This window comes from Microtus pennsylvanicus, chromosome 22, assembly GCF_037038515.1.
Source record: "Microtus pennsylvanicus isolate mMicPen1 chromosome 22, mMicPen1.hap1, whole genome shotgun sequence".
NCBI classification, from domain to species: Eukaryota; Metazoa; Chordata; class Mammalia; order Rodentia; family Cricetidae; genus Microtus; species Microtus pennsylvanicus.
The window spans coordinates 24,732,394-24,751,791 of NC_134600.1; the positions used below are offsets into that span (position 1 = coordinate 24,732,394).

At 41.3% G+C, this 19,398-nt stretch overlaps 1 pseudogene; it reads left to right on the forward strand.

Moving 5' to 3' along the window:
- Positions 1 to 2,743: 2,743 nt before the first annotated feature.
- On the forward strand, positions 2,744 to 13,730 carry LOC142839835 (peroxisomal membrane protein PMP34-like; annotated as a pseudogene).
- The last annotated feature ends 5,668 nt before the right edge of the window (positions 13,731 to 19,398 follow it).

Here is a 19,398-nt window from a genome sequence, read left to right on the forward strand (position 1 = left end):
GGTTTTGCTCTCACAAAGTTGTTGACAACAGGCGTGGCTACAAACAAGAACTGCTGACCTAGAGTGTGGTTAGTTAGTATTTTGAGTATAGAGGTGAATTCATTCCACCTTGATCAAAAGGCAGAGAACTCAAGTGTTTTCCTGCTTCTTCATGTTGGCAGGAGGTTTCAGGGAGTGGCTGCCTGCAGGACACTTGGTCAATTCCTTTCATGTTAGTGAAGTCTGTTGCCTCCCCCATCCCCTTTTGGAGTGGAGTATATTAGCGTGTGGAAGATAAACGCGGGCGGATTCAGTATTCACTGAATATCCCTCCCAGTGCTGTTCTGTGTTTCTGCCTTTTATTTCTCTTTTATCTCTGTTCCTTTTGCTTAATAATTCTAACCCTCATTCTCCTACCCTGGAACGTGAATCTCATCAAGGCTGGACCCCGACATTGCTGCTCTTCCAAAGCACGCCAGTTCAGTTCCCAGCGCCTCTGTCAGGAAACTGACAATGCATCACTCCAGCTACAGGGGATTTGACACCCTCTTCTGGGCTGGACAGACACTCGTGTGCCTGTGACACACACAGACATACATACATACAAATAAAAACAAAATAGACTGAAAAAGCATAATGCTCTACTGGATGCTTCTGTCGTGATTTGATTTGTCAATCCAAAGTCCTTTAATGATGCACACCCCTACCCAGCTCTCAGAGAAGAACAAGCTGCCTTGAAGGTAGGGTAGATGGTGCAGCAGCCATTGTTGTGATCTATGTGTTTTTCCTTTAGATCTTCAGGCAAACATTGCATCTTCTTTGACAATGGTCCCACATCATCTATGGCTATGTAACAGTCAAAAGACAACCTCCACTTGACTTGTTAATGAGCCCATGAGCAAAAACTCTGTGCTGGGCAGGACTTCGGTCTCCAAGTGGTCTTATCCTCAAGGAAACTGGTCCAGGTTCTCCAAAATGCAGTGCCAACTATAACAACAGACGGTGTAAAGACTTGGAGCTCAGAAAAGGCCATTTCTTCATCAACCTGTTGTTCACATTATCCCTGAAGACAGACAGAACCAGGGGAAAGAGAAATGCATTTCACCTCCTGGTGGGAGGAGTAAATACATCCCTGGACTAGTGCCTTGTCCAAAGGCTGAAAGGGCACAGGTGGTGTTCTCTGTGTGTAATCGACCATGCTATCCCCCAGAGCTCCTGGCAAAATATGTTCAGTTTCTTCCTGTCCCTCCTACACTTAGCTACAGGTTCCTTACAATGTATGGAAACCAGGAAAGGAAAAACACCTGAAGAAATTCACACCATGGTTATACGAGAGTTTTTATCAGGAACACCAGATGAGTAAGGTAAGTGACTATCATTTGGGAGCATGAATGAAATGTAAAAGAACATGAAGCCTATGAGCAGCATCCGGTGGGACAGCTAAGACCTATAAAGTTTTGATTTTGTCTTCCTTTCCCTGTGTTTGCAGTATTGGTTTTTAAATAGGCACAAAGGGAAATGTGTAATTTTTTTTTTTACCTTGCGATGCAGAGAGGGCAAGCATAGCTGGGTCAATATATTGATGATGAATGGCCCCCCAAGAAGCACACCATCTCCACCGTTTAAAGATTTTCTATTAGCGCACACTCTCATGATTCGCACGATTTCCCCCAAGCTTGAGATTACCCTGCCCTACAGCTGGCCTCTCTCACTTGAGCCTTTGAACATATTTCAGACCAATCCCTGGCTTTGTGAAACCCAACTCTCTAGTATCTAATTAACTTTCTAGCATCTCCCTTAAACCAAATGGCCATTCAGAGAATGCGCACATTTTTTCCAGCTGATGCATTGGTGAGGCTCATTCAGACACTAAACCTCCCTCAGCCTGTGCTTGGTTAATGAGGTATAACCCTTGTACTACTCTTGATCTTAATCCAGTTTCATTCTGGACAGAACCCCTATGCATTTCCACCGAGTCAATTCAATATCAATATGGTTCCATACCAGAACCGAAATTTACCTGCACAGAAGACCTTCTGAACTGTGGAAATGAAGGGCCCTGTATACTACTTTTGGACTGGGAACAGAGCTTGGCCACAATACCTTGGACGCCTCGAGGTGACAGATCACCCAGAGGGTGTTTAGAGGACTTCTTGCTAAGTTGTTGGTCGTTGTGAGTAAATCACACATTTGCACATTTGCCTTTGTTTGCAAAAATTCAACTCTTTTACAAACCTGATAATTTTTTTTCCCTTTTCTCCATCCCTGTATTTAATAGTGATACCTGCAGATTAAGGAGACTTAAAGATTAGTGCATTTAACAACCAAAAGGAGGAGGGGGAAGGAGGAGATGCTGGGTCCCTGGATGCGGTCATCACTGCTCTTTTATCAGAATGAAGAGCTAAGTACTCAAGCCGACGGGACAGAGTTAAAAATGGTCATGAATTTAAACTAAACACTCACAGTTTGGAGAAGATCTCCAAAAAGAAAAAAAGAAAGAAAGAAAGAAGCTGCCAGAAAGTGCTTAGAAAAGTATTTCCAACCTTAAATTGTTATAATTTCCAGCTTAGGAGTCTGCTTTTACGTTATTTTCTCATTTTGCAATTTGGAATATTATTAGGTTCTGCACTTTCCTGTGTTTTCTTATTTCCCTGGCTTTCATCTGTTTAGTGTACGTGAAAATATATGATTAGCCAGAGATGCAGCCGATGGCGGCAGTTGTGAGCGCTGTGCTCCTCGGGAGAGATGGCAGCCGGGTAGCACAATGGTACCTCCACCTGCACAGCTCTGGGCTTGTGTCTTCTCTTCTGTCCTAACATTCTGTCAGGTGATAGCTGCAGCTGACGCACTCAACATGAACTGTGTGCCCGACACTGTACTCAGTGACTTGCGTGCCTCTGTTGCAGTAAGCTTCCTGGCAGTCCCATGAAGATATAGCATCTTTGGCAAGGTGGAAAGGGGAGGAATATTTTTTCCTGTTTCAATGACATTTATTAATTCATGTACCAGCAATATTGACAATAAATGCACCAACTATATTTAGGTCTTCAATTCAAAACCAAAGTAACTTGGATATAAAAATATAAGTATCAAGAATGGTGGACAAGTTACAAAAGAAAGCTTGCCAGACCTTTCTGAAACATTGGATATACTTTCATCAGAAAGCCCAGAATTCTCCTCCTCAATATTTATCCAAGAGAAACCAGAATGCAACATACGGACCTGAAAACAAATATTGACAACCACTTTATTCTTTTCTTCTGAAGATGTATTTATTTTACTGCGTGTGTGTGAGCGTGCACACACGCACACAAGCATGTGCTTGTGGAAGTGCTGGCAGAGGCCAGAAGAAAGTGTCAGAGACCCTGGAGTTGGAGCCCCAGGCAGTATGAGCAGCCCAAGGCGAGCCCTTGGAATCAAACTTTCGTCCTCTGGAAGAGCAGCAAGTGCGCTTAACTGCTGAACCATAGCTCCAGCCCTACAATAATATTAATAGGCAAAACAACAACTCTCCAATCACTTAGTAAGGAATAGATAAACAAACGATCATGCATAGTCGATCAACATCCAAACAATAGAATATTACTGACCTCTCAGCAGTTGGTCTTCCTAGATTCAATGCATAGTTTATATGACGATATTTTCTGAAAGTGAGAAGGTAGATAGAAAATCTGGGAGACGCCAACTTTTTAGCCTCGTTCTGAGGTCTGCCCTTGTGAGTGGCTATGGGCATAAGAGCGTTATCTGCTGCTGTTTCAAACTATGGTGTCGCTAATGTTGCTGGATTTTATTTCCTGGCTAAACAACAACACCACCATGCAGTGCCCGTGCCAATCGTGTGACAGAAGCATTTCCACATGTCACAAGATAGTGACTTTGTAAGTCTATAGGTCTGCTGCCATCGTAATTTTAATATTCAAGTCAGCCTAAATTTAGATCAATAGCTTAGTTTCATGAGAAAATAATAAAATATGTACTTAAAATTTTCAACTTTTTCTATTACATTTGTTTATTTCCTTGCTTATTTATTCATTTATTTAGTGTGTGAGTGTGTGTGTGTGTGTGCACACGCGTACATACAGGTAATGTACACGTGGAAGTCAGATGACACCCTTGGGTCCAGTCTTGAACTCCAGCCATTAGGCTTCATAACAAGCACCCTTACCCACTAAGTCATCTCACTGGCTTGTATTATATATTTTTCAACCTAAATTAAAGACAGCCAAACAAATTTCCCCACTGAATGTTTTTTGGTCATGCCTTTTCTGAATAGGGCAATAATAGTAAACTAAGTAATAATGATTTTTTGACGTAAAAATGCAATCGCTTACACTGGATTCAGTTTCATGTTTAATCTGAAGGTCGGTGTGAAAATGCAGCTCTATTTTGATGCTCTGTTAGCCACCACATCCCTGTGGAACAGTCCACTAGAATTTGGGTTTTTTTATTTTTCTTAATTCCTTCATCCTTGTCAATGGTCTCAACTTCCAGAACCAGTCCTTGTTCTGGAATATTTGTGAAGTCGGTGTCAAATTTTCTCTCCCTTGCTATTGATTCTGCTGGTCAGCGTTGTAAGCCTCACATCCTTGTGTAACACTGGTTAGTCCTCTGTTGGAGCTAATTTAAACAACAGTGCTTTGAGATTCAAACTAGAGGAGCTGAGAGAATGCCGTGGCATGATAGACTTCGTCTGCCTGCTCTCTTTACTACCTATAAATTCCAGAGAGACTACCGCCACCGTTTTGAACAGCAGCTTTAGGGAACCGCACTGGATTTACACGTATGTAATTTACCCAGTGCTGCCCAGTGTTTCAGCGATATCTGCAACAAACCAAAGCACAGTCACCACTGCCTCGCACAAGGCTTGCAGGGTGATGGCGGAAGGCGGGGTTGGGCAGGTGCGTGGCTCGCCTCAGCTTCTTGGCTCCAGCTTTGACATGCAGGCAGACCGCCACCAGGAGGAATGGGAGAACCATCCACTATTCCAGCCAAAGCAGGTTTCCTTCACCCGTCTGTATTATGAGTTTTGGCTTGCCGTGTGGTTTTGAGACATTATCAGGTTCTAACTGTATGTGGAACTTAGCTCTCCTCTTGAACGTTATTTAAACATCTCGGACATTAATGAGTCCTCAGTCACACATCCTTGTCCTTTGCATTTCCAGAGAAGGACCTTCCTATCCTTTAACAGAAAGAGAAGAAAATCTCATTCACCTGGAAATCCGTTGGCCTGTGCAATGTTTGTTTCCACTTGGGCATGAATTGGGTGAAGCAAATCTCAGCGGGCTTTCTATGGCTCTGTTGACCAGAGTCTCACAATTGTCTAACTTCTAGTAGACAACACTGTCATCTTCATGACAAAGATAAACAGGTTAAAGAGCATATTTTCAAGATTAGAAGGTAGTAATAGAGTTTCAAAATAGTACACCAGTAAAACATTTTCAAAACTTTACGTAAATGTATTGCTCATACAAAAAATAAGGCTCTTTAAATTAAGCATATGCGATGGGGGGGCACTCAGCAAAGGTTCTGGACTTAGCAGCTTGGGAATATTACCTTAATTGTTCCTTGGATTGAACCAAAGCAAATACAAACATTACATCATAATTTTGTTCCTCAATTCAAAAACAGGCGTTTACTGGGGACCCAGGAATAGCCCCGCTTATCCCGATTGCCATCTGGAAGGTGCTTATCCGCAGAGGCCAAGAGCAAGCAGCTTTGCTGAGGCTTGCCGCGGATGCCACGTTAGGAGAGGCCGTTTATTCTGACAATCATGTCCTAGGAGATCGGCCTGAAGTAAGCGTTCAGTTGAAATCCCCTGTTCAATTTATATAGCTCTTACTGCCACCTTGTGGTTAAAATGTTTCTATATTTTACCCTCTGCAATGTATCCGCGTGTGGATGACATGTCCAGTCCCGAAACCATAAATTTTCACTCCGTAATGGCTTTTAAAACTATTGATCACATCTACACAATACTGTTTTGCACTGGCATAAACTAGAAACAGAAGAAAATATAACACCTTGCTTATTCTGTGATGGACTGGGAGCGTGCTCTATGTTGCTTGGTGAGTATTGGAGCTGTCGGGTGATACCGTCGGTTACATCATCGCTCATCAGAGGCCGCCAGAAATGGTCTCATCAGAGTTTCCAAAGAAATTCTTTCGGACTTTGTGCCTTAATATTTGATGTACTGAAGCAGGTTCTTATGATCTAAAACACAAGCTATTAAGTCATTTTACTTAAAAAGCATGGTAGGTTATCAAATTCTCCCAACCGCATTTTTCACCAGAGCCGTTATAACTTATAACCTGGGATAGCAAACCTCACAACAGAAAACGCACTGTGGAAAGCGCTCCTGTCCACAGAGCCTCTTACTTCCGCTGACATAAAAGACTGATCGTGAGAGGGAGGGAAAGGATAAGAGAAGTTCGGGTTTTTCTCTGAGAGAAAACCTCAAACTTCTTTCCTGTGACTCCGGCAGGTAAATGCTGACCACTCTGCCGAGTTATCTCTCCTCTCTATTCTTTCCCTACTGGCAAAGTCTTCATTGCAGGAAAAATGGCGCTGCGTTCCTCGCGCATGCTCTCGCCTCTCAAAGGCACAGACTGCAATGTGCCGAGGGAGCTTTGCGCACTGAAACTTGCACATTATTTCTGCTGAGTTTTGGTTTAGCGCTCACACACCTTTCAGCTTCCCCATCTGCTTTGGCCTTTCCTTTGGCAATGAAACCATCAGATGTATATAGCTCATAAACTTTTTCAATTTTGATCTTTATCATGAAATACATTTTGTCCAGTGTGGTTCCTCTAGAATGCAATTTAAAATCTTCAGTCCTAAATGCCGTAAATGCAACTGCGCATCCTAACTTAAAACAAATAAATTGAATTTAAAAGAAACAATTTAGTGTTATACCTAAAATGGGATTAAAGTTTTCCTCTTGGTTCTTTTAACAAACAACAAAATAATAAAGCTGGTCAGATAAGGTGGGTGTGGAGACAGGTCCAAAAATAAATTAGATCCAAATTTTTTTTTTAACTAAAGAACAAAATTCTTTTGGTCCATCTGAATTCATTTAATTGCCTATCTATACGGATCAAATTCTTAAAATGTGTTGATTTTTGTTCTAATTGGCCTATGCAGACTCAATTAAGGCAGCTTTGCTGTAACTCACGCCCTTCCTGCTCAACCCTTGGATCTCCAGTGGGACAATTACAGGATTTTATATTTCTGCTGAATCGCTCTTCCTGTAACTGGAGACATTTCTCGGCACCACCTCATTAATCCTAACGTTATCATTTCCGTTGAAAATGGGAAACCAGCGCTAGGTGCGTTCGTGGGGCTGGGCTGAAGCACAGGGAAGTTAATTAACTTGGGGAAGTCATGTGACTGGTCAGCTGGAACCAGTCGGTGTAATGCCTCCCATGGCGTTTCTGCTCCCCTGTTCTCCTCAGCTACCTGGAGAATAGACCTTCCCACATTTCAGAAGCCTGAGGGATTTTGTTGCTCTCCTTCTTTTTTCTTTTATCCTGTGCTTTTTTTTTATATCTGTGTCGATTGATGTTTGAATTGGACGCAAGTGTTTTTAACTCTGAATTGGGAGATTTTTTTTAACCCCCCCAAAACAGTTTGGCAATAGTGCTTTCTCACACCATCGGGGAATCAAGAGGTTTCGTATTCGTATTTTCTTCTCTGTTTAGCTCACATCAATGCAAAGCAGTATGGAATCCAGTCACGGATTCAGAATATGTCTTATATCTCTATTGTTTTTCACAGCTATTTCTTAAAGCTACTAACTTCCTGGAACCATTGTAGGTACTGTCTTTCAGAATATGGTGATGGAATCAATTATTTTAGGCTCTTCTGTTAAGGAAAGGAGTTGGAGAAAGCTATCTAGGAAATATTGGGAGACAGACTTAAATAATGCAGAAATGAGATGTGAACGTGTTTCAGATGAATCAAAGCAGTTTCCTCTTGATTACAAGACAGGAAAAGAATTAAAATTATCACCATGATAACTGAGTAAGAACAGAAATTAGCTCTACTACTCCATATCACTACTTAGAGAAAAAATGGAGGTTTAGACAAACAAGTCATGTATCATTTAGTCCAACAAAGAAATATAACACATGGACATTGAGAGATAGACTGATAACTGCTAATCACCCAGTTTCTAGGAGTTTACACAGAATTGAACCTGCCCATAGTTGGGGAAGAATGGAAAGAAGCTTAGTTCTCCATCTGTCAGCTGCTGGGGGCTGACATAGTGAAACATCTGAGAGGAACAACCGAGTGGGAAGAGGCCATGATCAGTGGTGGTACTGAAATCTCAGCTTCTTCGGCTCTCTCTGATGCCCTGTTCTACTTTCGGTCCATAAAATGAACAACTTCGCTTCCAACCACTGTTTTCTTTCACCGCAAACTCAAAAGCCATGAAGCCAACCAACCACGAAGCCTCCGAAAGCATAGCAGAAAATGAACCTTTCTATATCAAATAAGTTCTCATCATCCCAGAGACTGTGGAGAAAGCCAGGGCTTTCAAGCTACATAGAGATTTTTAGGCCAAGATTCTCTACTCTAAGCCTCCACGTCATCCCCAGTTAAATGCAAATGACAGCTGCTAACTTGTGGAAATATCCAGCGTGGTGCCTAAGCACATAGTAAATGGCACCTATCATTGTAAGAAAGAATAAAGGAGGAAACTTAGAAAAGGCTAAGCAAAAACACCAAAGAAAAGCATAAGATGAAACAAGTTAAAAATGAAGAAGCATCCTCCAAGAATGATTGTCTAGGGGAACTGGGAGAAATTAAATAAAATCTTGACTTCTAAAAGAAGTAAAAGTTGCAAACGATGAAAAACAAAATCCAAGGATGAAGCAAAGTGAAGTTAAAGCTGCCGGATGAAATGTGAATTTCAGAGTTCCTTTCAAGAAATATCTTTTATTTTTTACTATTTTTAATATAATAAAAGTTGAACACCTCTTCCTAAGAAAAATGAAACAAGTGATATAAATGGAGATAAAATGACCAACAGTACACAGAGGACAACAGGTCAAAAACAATGAAAATAATCAAATTGAGGGCTGAAAAAAATAGAAACGAAAAGAACAATAGAATGGATCAACAAAACAAAAAATATGATTCTTCGAGAAAAATCAACAAGATAGACAAACCCTTATTCAAATTAACCAAAAGGCAGAGAAAGGATATCCAAATTAACAAAATCAGAAGTGAAAAGGGGACATGACAACAGAATCTGAGAAAAATCTAGAGCATCATCAGGTCATAGCAAACCTGCACTCCACAAAATTGGTTATATATATATATATATAAACAGAAAGTAAACGGCAACATCTAAGCTAAAGTTCTTGATTGCTCTTTGGGGAAAAAAAAGAACAGCGTTTATTATTGCTGGGTCCTAACGTCTTCCCCAGGGGAGTGGGTGAAAAGGCGCAGTGTTAACAGACAGACGCCGGGAGTCAAGCAGAAGGTTTGCATCTGACTCATGCATTTAACAGCCAGGAAAGCTAATATACCCTCTCAGCACCCAGGTTCAGAGCCCTTGACAGCTGACGTTTTATGCTCGTTTCTCATTGGCTAGGCTCGATCAGGACCCCTGACAGCGCCTGTTGCTAGGCGTTCAGGAATCACTGCATGGTCGCTCCTTCTTGGCTATGCACAGACAGCTCCAGGCAGACTCCAGGTTGGCTCCTCTTGGCCTGGTAGGCCTTATCTTCCTACAGTTTATGTTTCTCCTTTAGTAGTGTGCAGAGTACCTTCCTGTACAGAAGACTCTAATACATTCGGGTGAAGACTCTATATAGGCATAGCTCAATTTCTCCAAGGTCAATGAGTTTGGTAAATACTGTTTTCAGTAATGGGGTCTTGCTGTCTGTTTGTGGAGAGTAACCTATAGTCTTGGCAACAGCCTGGCTTGTTTGAGGATTCCTATGGGACACTTTTGACTAGAGGAGGAGTGCTGGAGAGGACAGTGGAGCTGGCTCAGTAGATGGAGACACTTGCCATTCAAACCTGAGGACGCAAGTTCAAGTCCTGAAACCTGTGATAGGAAGAACAAAGCAACTCCCAAAAGTTGTACTCTGACCTACACACACATATACACACATGCACACACCCATGCACGTGTGCATGCACACACACACACATGCATGCATGCACACACCCATGCACGTGTGCGCACACACACACATACACATACATGCATGCACACACCCATGCACGTGTGCACGCACACACACATACACGCATGCACACACCCATGCACGTGTGCACACACACACACATACACATACACGCATGCACACACCCATGCACGTGTGCACGCACACGCACACACATACATATACATGCATGCACACACCCATGCACGTGTGCATGCACACACACATACACATACATGCATGCACACACCCATGCACGTGTACACGCACACACACAACAATAATAATGAAATTAATGTGCCTTTTTACCAGTAAGTGATACTAAGTGAAGGAGTGAACTATAAAATTTATATATAACACAAACATAAACACAAAAAATGACACTTGAGAGTTGAGTCTTAAGATTTATGTAGAATACAGAACTCCAGTACTCAAGCGCTGGAGAAGGAGCAAATCAGATAAGCTGGGTGGCGGGGAATAAGGAGAATGCCTGGGAGTGGAGCCTGTGATGGCGGCAAAGGAAACGCCCACCTCAGAGGCTGTGAGACTTGGCTAGGTGTAGGTGACATACATATCCAAATCTGTGAGCAAGGAGAGCTGACCACACATGCACAGCCCTTCCTCCAGGCTTTGGAATGTGTTATTGCCAGAATCCACTGGCTACAAATTTACCCAGACCCTTGGCATATTAATATCTCACATTTCAACAGTGGCAACATGGTTCTTAACTTCTCTCAAAGAAAGGCAATTGCAACACGTGAGGGGTTATTACTGTAAAAATAAATACATAAATAAATAAATAAATAGATTGGCAGTTGCTACAGGAAATCACCTATATAGTCAGCATTTTATTATTTTAATTATTATTTTAACCAGAAAAGGACAGAGTTGTAATTTAATTTACTTTATGGGTTACTGAGTGACAGTTTGTCCTTTGAGACCTTAAATTGTGCCTGGAAAAAATAACTAGAAAATATTGAATTAACTCTCTGTCCCAACAAAGATTTGATCCAAGATTATATTTATCTTATTGTTCTATTGTTATACAGACATTTTAAGATACATTTTCTTACTGCTCGAACAAAAAAGGAAAGTAGTTAGTAGATAAGAAGTAATTAGATTTCCTAAAATGACCTATAAGAAGTTTATAAGAAGCTAATTCCTTTTTCAAAGCATTAGAGTAAACTTACAATAAGCTCGTTGCATCAGCAACATTTCAATAAATAAACCACTTTATAGCACACACAATTAAAATCTTTAACTTCATACAGAACCATCTCTTCCCACTTACAATGCATCATATTTTTTTCATCATCAAATACAAACACTTATCATCAGAAACAAGTTTCATTTATCCAAAGCCGAAAGTGGCCTAATTATCTTTTAGGTGCATTTTACAATAAAGTGAATGCTTTTCATTGGCATATAGAGACAAAAAGAAAACATTCACGTTAGAACACTTTACCTGTTATATCCTAATGGAAGATTGCACACACCAAAAAGCTTTTTGAATGAAAATCACACCTAATTATAAAATACTGCTGCCGAGGAGAATCACTCACTTGTTTAAAAAAAAAACTACATTTTATTGGTTTGTTTAAAAAAATAAATTTCGAGTGGTTAAATATTTTCCCAAACAGCTTACATCTGCCTGTTCCCACCTATGTACTGGGTTTATCTTTCACGGCAGATGGGATGGCTGTGATCAGAAGTAGTCATGAAACACCACCTGGCTTGGAGTCCACGGCCCAGATGTTCCAATACACTTTCATGCGTGGATTCTCCATCAAATCCAAACAGTCATTGTGCCCCAGGAATCGTCCGTGCAACACCCTCTGGAAAGCCACAGAGAAGAAAGAACACTCTAGAAAATAATTAGAGGTTAGGGTTAGGGATTTAGCTCAGTGGTGGGGCACTCGCCTAGCAAGCACAAGGCCCTGGTTCAGTCCTTAGCTCTGTAAAATTAACAATAATGATAATAATAACAGGAAATCACTTCTCACATCTGTTAATAGAATACAACATTTTCAACATCCCGAGGAGACAATAGAATTATCAAATTTGTTAAAGTAAAGAACCTAACCTAAGCCCATCTATAAAATCAGAGATTCGAAAAAGGAACAGCCTATAGTTATGTTTAAAAAATATTTTGTGTTTGTTGTGATATGCAGTCAAGTCTGGGAACCCCTATACAACATCAACTAACATTTATTATAGATTTTAACTTTGTTATTTCATAGCTACTGTACATGTTGTGTGAAAACTTTCCGATCCCCTTGACATTAGTACAAATGCTAAATTCAATATGCTTTGTACCATTTTAACTCAATAGGTTATCATTAAGTTTGCATAAGACTTCCAAAATTTAAATATTAAAATTGAATATTTGTATTTCCTTTGAGAGGGCTTTTAAGTGATGCCTGTGATCATCCAGTTTGAATCCAGTGACATAGTGTTGGGATTTTCCTCTTCTGTTGGAAACCCGGGAACGGTAACAAAGAAAACAAGACCCGGAGAGTCTCTCTTTAGCTAAATTTAAAACGCTGATATAGATGAGCCCACGTTGTGGTGTCTGAAGGGGAAAGTGTGGCATTATGGTCTCTGTGCGGAGCCGTGGGAAGTGTGACTGTTATAGCCGTGTTCTTTCCCTTGGATACTGCTAGACTTCGACTTCAGGTTGATCAGAAAAGAAAGCCAAAAACTACGCATGCAGTGCTCCTGGAAATTATTAAAGAAGAAGGCCTCCTGGCACCATACCGGGAGTGGTTTCCAGTTATTTCCAGTCTCTGCTGCTCCAATGTTGTCTGTCTCTACACTTTTAATAGCCTCAAAGCAGTATGGGACAAAGGTCAACGTTCTTCTGCAGGAAAAGGTCTGGTAGTAGGATTTGTTGCAGGAGTGGCGAACGTGCTGCTGAGGACTCCCCTCTGGGTGGTAAACACAGGCTGAAGCTGCAAGGGGCAAAATTTCGGAATGAAGGCATTATACCAGCTAACTACGAAGGCATTATGGAGGCATTCCACCAGATTATTCGAGATGAAGGAATCTTGGCTCTGTGCAACGGCACCTTCCTCTCCTTGGTGTTGGTCTTCAACCCTGCCATCCAGTCATGTTCTATGAAGGCTTAAAACGGCAGCTTTTAAAGAAGAGGAAGAAGCTCTCTTCTCCGGATGTGTTCATCATTGGTGCAATAGCCAAGCGGTCGCACCGCAGTCACTTACCCCATGCAGACGGTACAGTCGGTTCTGAGGTTTGGTCATCATAGACTAACCCCAGAAAACAGAACCCTGGGGAGTCTTGGGAATGTTCTCTATCTTCTTCACCAGCGCTTTGGAATAATGGGACTCTACAAAGGCCTTGACACCAAGCTGCTCCAGACAGCGCTCACGGCTGTTCCTGGTCTATGAGAAACTGGCGGCTGCTACCTTCACTGTAATGTGCCTGAAGGGCACACAAGCCCTGGGGTCCTCCACAGAGCAGTGTGGAGATGCGCATGCTGCCCAGGGAGAAGAGCGGGGTTCTCCTCTCCCTCTGGTTCCATCCACACCACCGTCATTCCTGTCATTGACTTGAAAGGCTCCAAAGACTAAACAGGGAGTAGAGTTGGCTAGACCTATTGCCAACTTAATTTTTACGGTGTTTGTTTGGATTTGGGGTTGGAAGTTAGACTAATATGGAAATATTGAAAACATGAAAATGTAAGTTGTGGGTGTTTATTAATTTTCGCAAGGGGTATGGACTTTCCATCTGAAGTTTTTCTCTACTTTGCCGCTTGTTCTCCTCAGATACTTTTATGTGTCTTAATCTTGGTAAAGGTTTTCCTCGCTGAAAATAACATGGTGACTGTGCCGTGGGCCTCACTTTATTTCTGTCTGACTCTTTCCTCTGCTTAATGAGAGTTAAGTGTCCTATTTATTTTGTGGGGAAAATGAAAACGATTAATTCTAAGTGATTTTCTTAAAATTTGTAAATGTTCGTTATTCCTTGGTGTTTGGCATAGTTTTTTAATACATATTTATTTTGAATTGTCTTTTATTACAAAAAAGTCCTGATATTGTATGCCCACTCATGCAAGCTCCAATCAGACAAGCCTCAATAAACCATGAGCACATGCACAAAAAAAAAAAACCCGCTGATATAAAGAACTCATGTGAATGCACCAAATATCATGGTGAAATATCACAATTGTTAAAACATATAGTATAAAAATTATAAGAGTGTGTCTGTCAGATGACAGGTCATTCCTGTGGAAAAGATAAATCCAAAACAACCAACTTCAAAATGAATTCTATTGTAAATCTGTAAAAAAAATCAAATACAATTAAGAAATAAACTGAGACTAGAGAGAGGTGGAAAAGAGATCCAGTCATCTATACGCTGGGGAAAATTGGTATGGGCTCTAACATTTCTGTTGCAACATTGAACGTTTAAGGAGGTAGGGGAGAACTCACAGAATCTGTGGTCTAAGAATGTAAGCACAACCAGTGTCTGAATGCACAGGGGACAGCCAACCACCTTCGAACCTAGGCAGAATCCATTCGCTTCTTCACCCTCTTGATCTGAGGCAAAAGCTTGGCAACTTTCTCCCACCAGCAGGTGCCCCTCCCCTGTCCCTTTTCCAGGTAACTAGGTCAGGCTGGTCATGTAATCTCAAAGCCAGACCTGGACATGTTTACCCAAAGGCATAAACCTACCAGCTTCTCTTTGTCTAAACTGATGGACCAATTCCCCACACAAAACCCACAGCTCACCTGTGGAAAACGGACTTGAGCGTGCTCTGCTCTGCAGGGAGCTGTTCTCTCTGCATGCCTTCCTGTGGGCCTTGATTTTTAATAAATGTTGGCACCTGTTGCAGCTGCCTACTGTGTTTGAGATGTTCCCTGCCCTACCTGCTGTGCTCAGACTGCTCCTGTTTTTGAATTCCTTAATTGTCAGGGGAAATTGACCTAATCAGGACCCCCAGACATTAGCACAGGAACTAAGCTAATTAACACTCTCCAGCCTTGCTGGCTCTTCCACCCCTCCTAGAAAGGGCCTTAGTTTAGAAACCTTGAGTACTGTGGAAGAATATACTTGCTGTCTGAAGTTCATGACTTCATAATTCTATGCATGATCTGTGTAGTTCTTCCTGTCCAGGATAGCCTTTTGTAAGCCCTGCCGAGCCTCTCTGTGCCTCTTTTTCTCTCTCTCTCCCTCCCTCCCTCCCTCCCTCCCTCCCTCTCTCTCTCTCTCTCTCTCTCTCTCTCTCTCTCTCTCTCTCTCTCTCTCTCTCTCTCTCTCTCTGTCTCACACACACAAACACATGTTTACATACTTGGAAGCTGAACAACCCCATGCATTCATGGACAGTTGAGCTTTCTCTTGTCTGAGGGTCTACAAGTTTGTCATGGTCTCTAAAGTCCCAAGAAGTGAGGAAAGAAACCGTGTCTCTTGGTCCAATGTCACATCCCCAGGGAGATTTTTCGAAGGAAAGAGCCTGTGCTGATTTTATGACCTTACACAACACCAAACTAGATTTACCTGGTGGAAGATATTATTGCCTGTGTGCTACAGGGAGCATGGGCCCTTTGTTCTGTCCTGCCCGGCTGACTTACACCCAAAATAATCACACAGAAACTGTATTCATTTAAACACTGCCTAGCCCTATCATCTAGGCCAAGGCAGTTTCTTTATTCATCCAATGGAAGCAACACATAAACAGAAGGACCTCCTAAACTACCTGTGCTTACCCTAACTAGAGTGGAGAACAACTCCATTCTTCCTTGTATTCAGATCAACTTTGTAGTCGCCTTTATCTGGTACTGCTGTGTGGTGACCAACCTCCAGCAGCACAGGGCTTTGAAAGGAACCCATCAGAGTCACCATAAGATAGATTATTCTGTCTGAGGGGATTATAGGAAAATAAACACTCACACACTCTCTTGATGGCTTCCTTCTTTATTCTTCTATTCTCTCATATTCTTTCTCTATTCTTTTTTAATGGATACTTTTTATTTACAACTTATATACCCCAACAAAGTTTTCAGGCAATATAGGAATTACCATGTGGTTACATTGTTTTTCAGGTGAATGATTACAATGCATATAAAACAAACAGCATGTTTTCTACATCCCTTACATAATTAAACATTTTACACACTACAGGTGAAAAACAAATTATCCCAAACACCCACATACATTCATACCCAAGCAACTTGTTAGAGATTAACCATGTGGGCAAGCAAGGTATTCTTGTCAGCTTGGTCTTTTACTGGCAGGCTGTGTTTTGCATTTACAAAGAAAAGGCCAATTACTTTATTCCTTATCTTGAAAGGTAATCTTACAAGGAATCTTAAAAAAATCAAAGCCTAAGCTTTTATACATGAAAAAGAATCAATCAGCTCTACTTTAAATCTTTAGGGTACATACCCACTCATCAATAGTTTTTTTACATCAGGATATTGACAGCAGAAATGGGTATAAGAAATAAATCGTCACCTTTGATCATCAGCCAGACCTAGCAAGGAGAGCTAGCAACAATCAAGCCGTTTTGTATTTTCGACCCTAGCCTAATGAAAAGACAGCTCAACTATGCGTCCTTGTGAACTTGAGCTTGTTTTCTGGGGTAATTTATCTTAAAACTATCATCAAGGCGTCTGGTCTACCCTGAAGTTATTCTGAAGCTTTGTTTTAACTAATGGTACATGACTGACTCTTTTTAGCATTAAGAGAATTGGAGCCAGCCTGGTCCTGGACTCAGGTGCTTTCCTTTTAAACATTAACATGAGCATCTCCCAACATGGAACTCCTAGGCCTTAGCTATAAAAAATATCCTTGTGTTTATTTTTACTTTATCTTATTCATCAAAGTTCTCATTATTAGGCAGTACAGCTTAGGAGGGGTCATCGTCCTGACAACCCACAAATAAAAATGCCCAGAAGAATGAGATGTTTCTAAGAGATAAACACACTATATTACAGGCACTGGAGCTCTCCCCACATCCACTCACACCATGCAAGATACCAGAGGAAAGAGAGCTGTAGCAAACATGTAAAGGCACAGCAGAAGGAAAAGACATTCTGGGGTCTGCAATCCCATGACCTTACAAACAAAGTTGACCGATGTGGGCAGCTAATCTCGGTCCTCTAAAATGCCTATATACAATAACTTTCTGTTGCATACTTTAAGTAATAAAAATTAATTCACTTGATAAGAATTTATCAAGAGGGGCTGGAGAGTTGTGTCTGTGGTTAAGAGCACTTGTTCTTGCAGCGGACCCATGTTTATTCCCAACACTCACACGGTAGCTCATAACTATCTGTAACTCAGCCCCAAGGGATCCAACCCCCTCTTCTGGACTCCATGGGCACCAGACATGAACATGGCACACAGACATAATTTAGGCAAAATACGCATGCATATAAAATGAACAAAATTTGAAAACAAATATTTTTAATTGTATTTTTTAATTTTTTTAACTGTTTGAGGCCATAATGAACAATGCTGACGTAACTGTCTCTGTCAGAGTTCTCTAAAAACATAGAACCCACAGACCGTATGGTTCTTGTGAGCCCACGTTCAAAGGCTGGAAATACAAAGCCTTGTCTCCCGGGGCGGCAGCAGCAGCAGGGGCGAAGCCTGCCCACTCTGAAAGAGCAGAGTGCGGCCACATGATTTCTCTCTTCGCACTCTGCGGACTGGAGCCTCCACCTCTCTGGAGACTCTTCTGCCTCAGCTAGCCGGGCCTCAGGCCTGATGCTCAGAGACACATCCACGAGCCGGTGTCACACTTTTCTAGGCCTCTCTCTACCCACTCAAGCTGACACCCAACATTAACTATTATACTTTTTCATTATGTAATTGAAAAAAGGGGGGGAGGAGCGAGGAGGATCGTCCTGCAACAGACTGTCATTTTGTTCACAGCGACAAAAATTGGAAGCAACTGAATAGTGTTGGCCTTGGTGCTTGAAGGATTCTTTTCCTTTTCTTGAATCTGTCTAGAAGGCAGAAATTCTTACCAGAATGAATTCCTTCCCTCTGTGTTGACCTGCACAATTGAATAATTGCTAGCATCACCCAGGAGAGTATTGTAAATTGTGAAAGAGCTGTTTCCTTGCACCTTCTTTCATATTTATTTTAATACATTCCATTTTGCTTTGATTAAATAGAAAACCGAGTTTGTTTCTAGGCAGCCGTCTCACCTGACAATTCTGTCTTCATAATCAGAGAAAAAAAATCAAATAAAACTTGCCGGATCTCTCTTACAATTGAGCCTAACTTTCATATTGCTCAGGAAAAGAATTATAAAAGTTTCTTTTCTTATCTAATAAAAAGCAGAGACTGTGCTGACCAACCTGGCCTTTCTATGGGCCTCAACTCTACTACTGACCTCCACAGAGAATTCCTCTGACCCTGGAGCTCTGACTTTTTTCTTTACAAAAAAAAAAAAAGCTTGTAAATCTCTTCTCTGCCTCTTTGTGATGCAGGCATAAATGTTTTAAAAGTCTCTTGGAGTTTGAGGATAATAGAGCGTGCGCGTGCGTGCACACACACACACACACTTCAAGGAAAATGAGCACCATGCCACAATTTCACAACACAGAAATATCCTTTATAACAAATATCCTTTACAGCAAATGAAAAATGTTTTCTTGGGGTTTTTCTGAGACACTATTGTGTTGTTTAACCCAGGCTTCCCTTGATATCACTCTACTCCTCCCTCAGCCTCGTGCTTGTGCGGTTATAGGCATATATCACCATACCCTGCTAGTGTGGTCAATATTTTTAAAAGTCTTCCACCCCTTTTACAACCTAAGACTGTCTTTTAAAATTACCTAGGAGCCATATGCCTAAAATGGGATCATCAGAGAAGACAGATCGCTAAGTCCCTTCTCTGTGGGAGGATAGGAACTCAACTTCATTAGGATCACTTTCATCGAATTGTGAAACATCCTCCCGTCTTGAATATGGAAGAAAGTTTAAGCTATGAGAACATTTATTTTTTTTTAGAGAAGGCCAATAGCAAACCCAAGTATCCTCTTCTCATCAACTCACCTGCCCCCACATTTCCCCATCTAAAAGTTCTTCCCCTTCTACCTCAGCTCAGCTAAATTGGTGGTGTAGTTCTGGCCTCTGTATACTGCTATAATAACCTGTAATAAAGTCGTATTTCCTGTCTAACTTTCTCAATATTTGCTTGTCACTGTGTGTTTTCTATTCCTCATTAGATACAACATAGAAAGAGCTATATAAAAAGCATAAT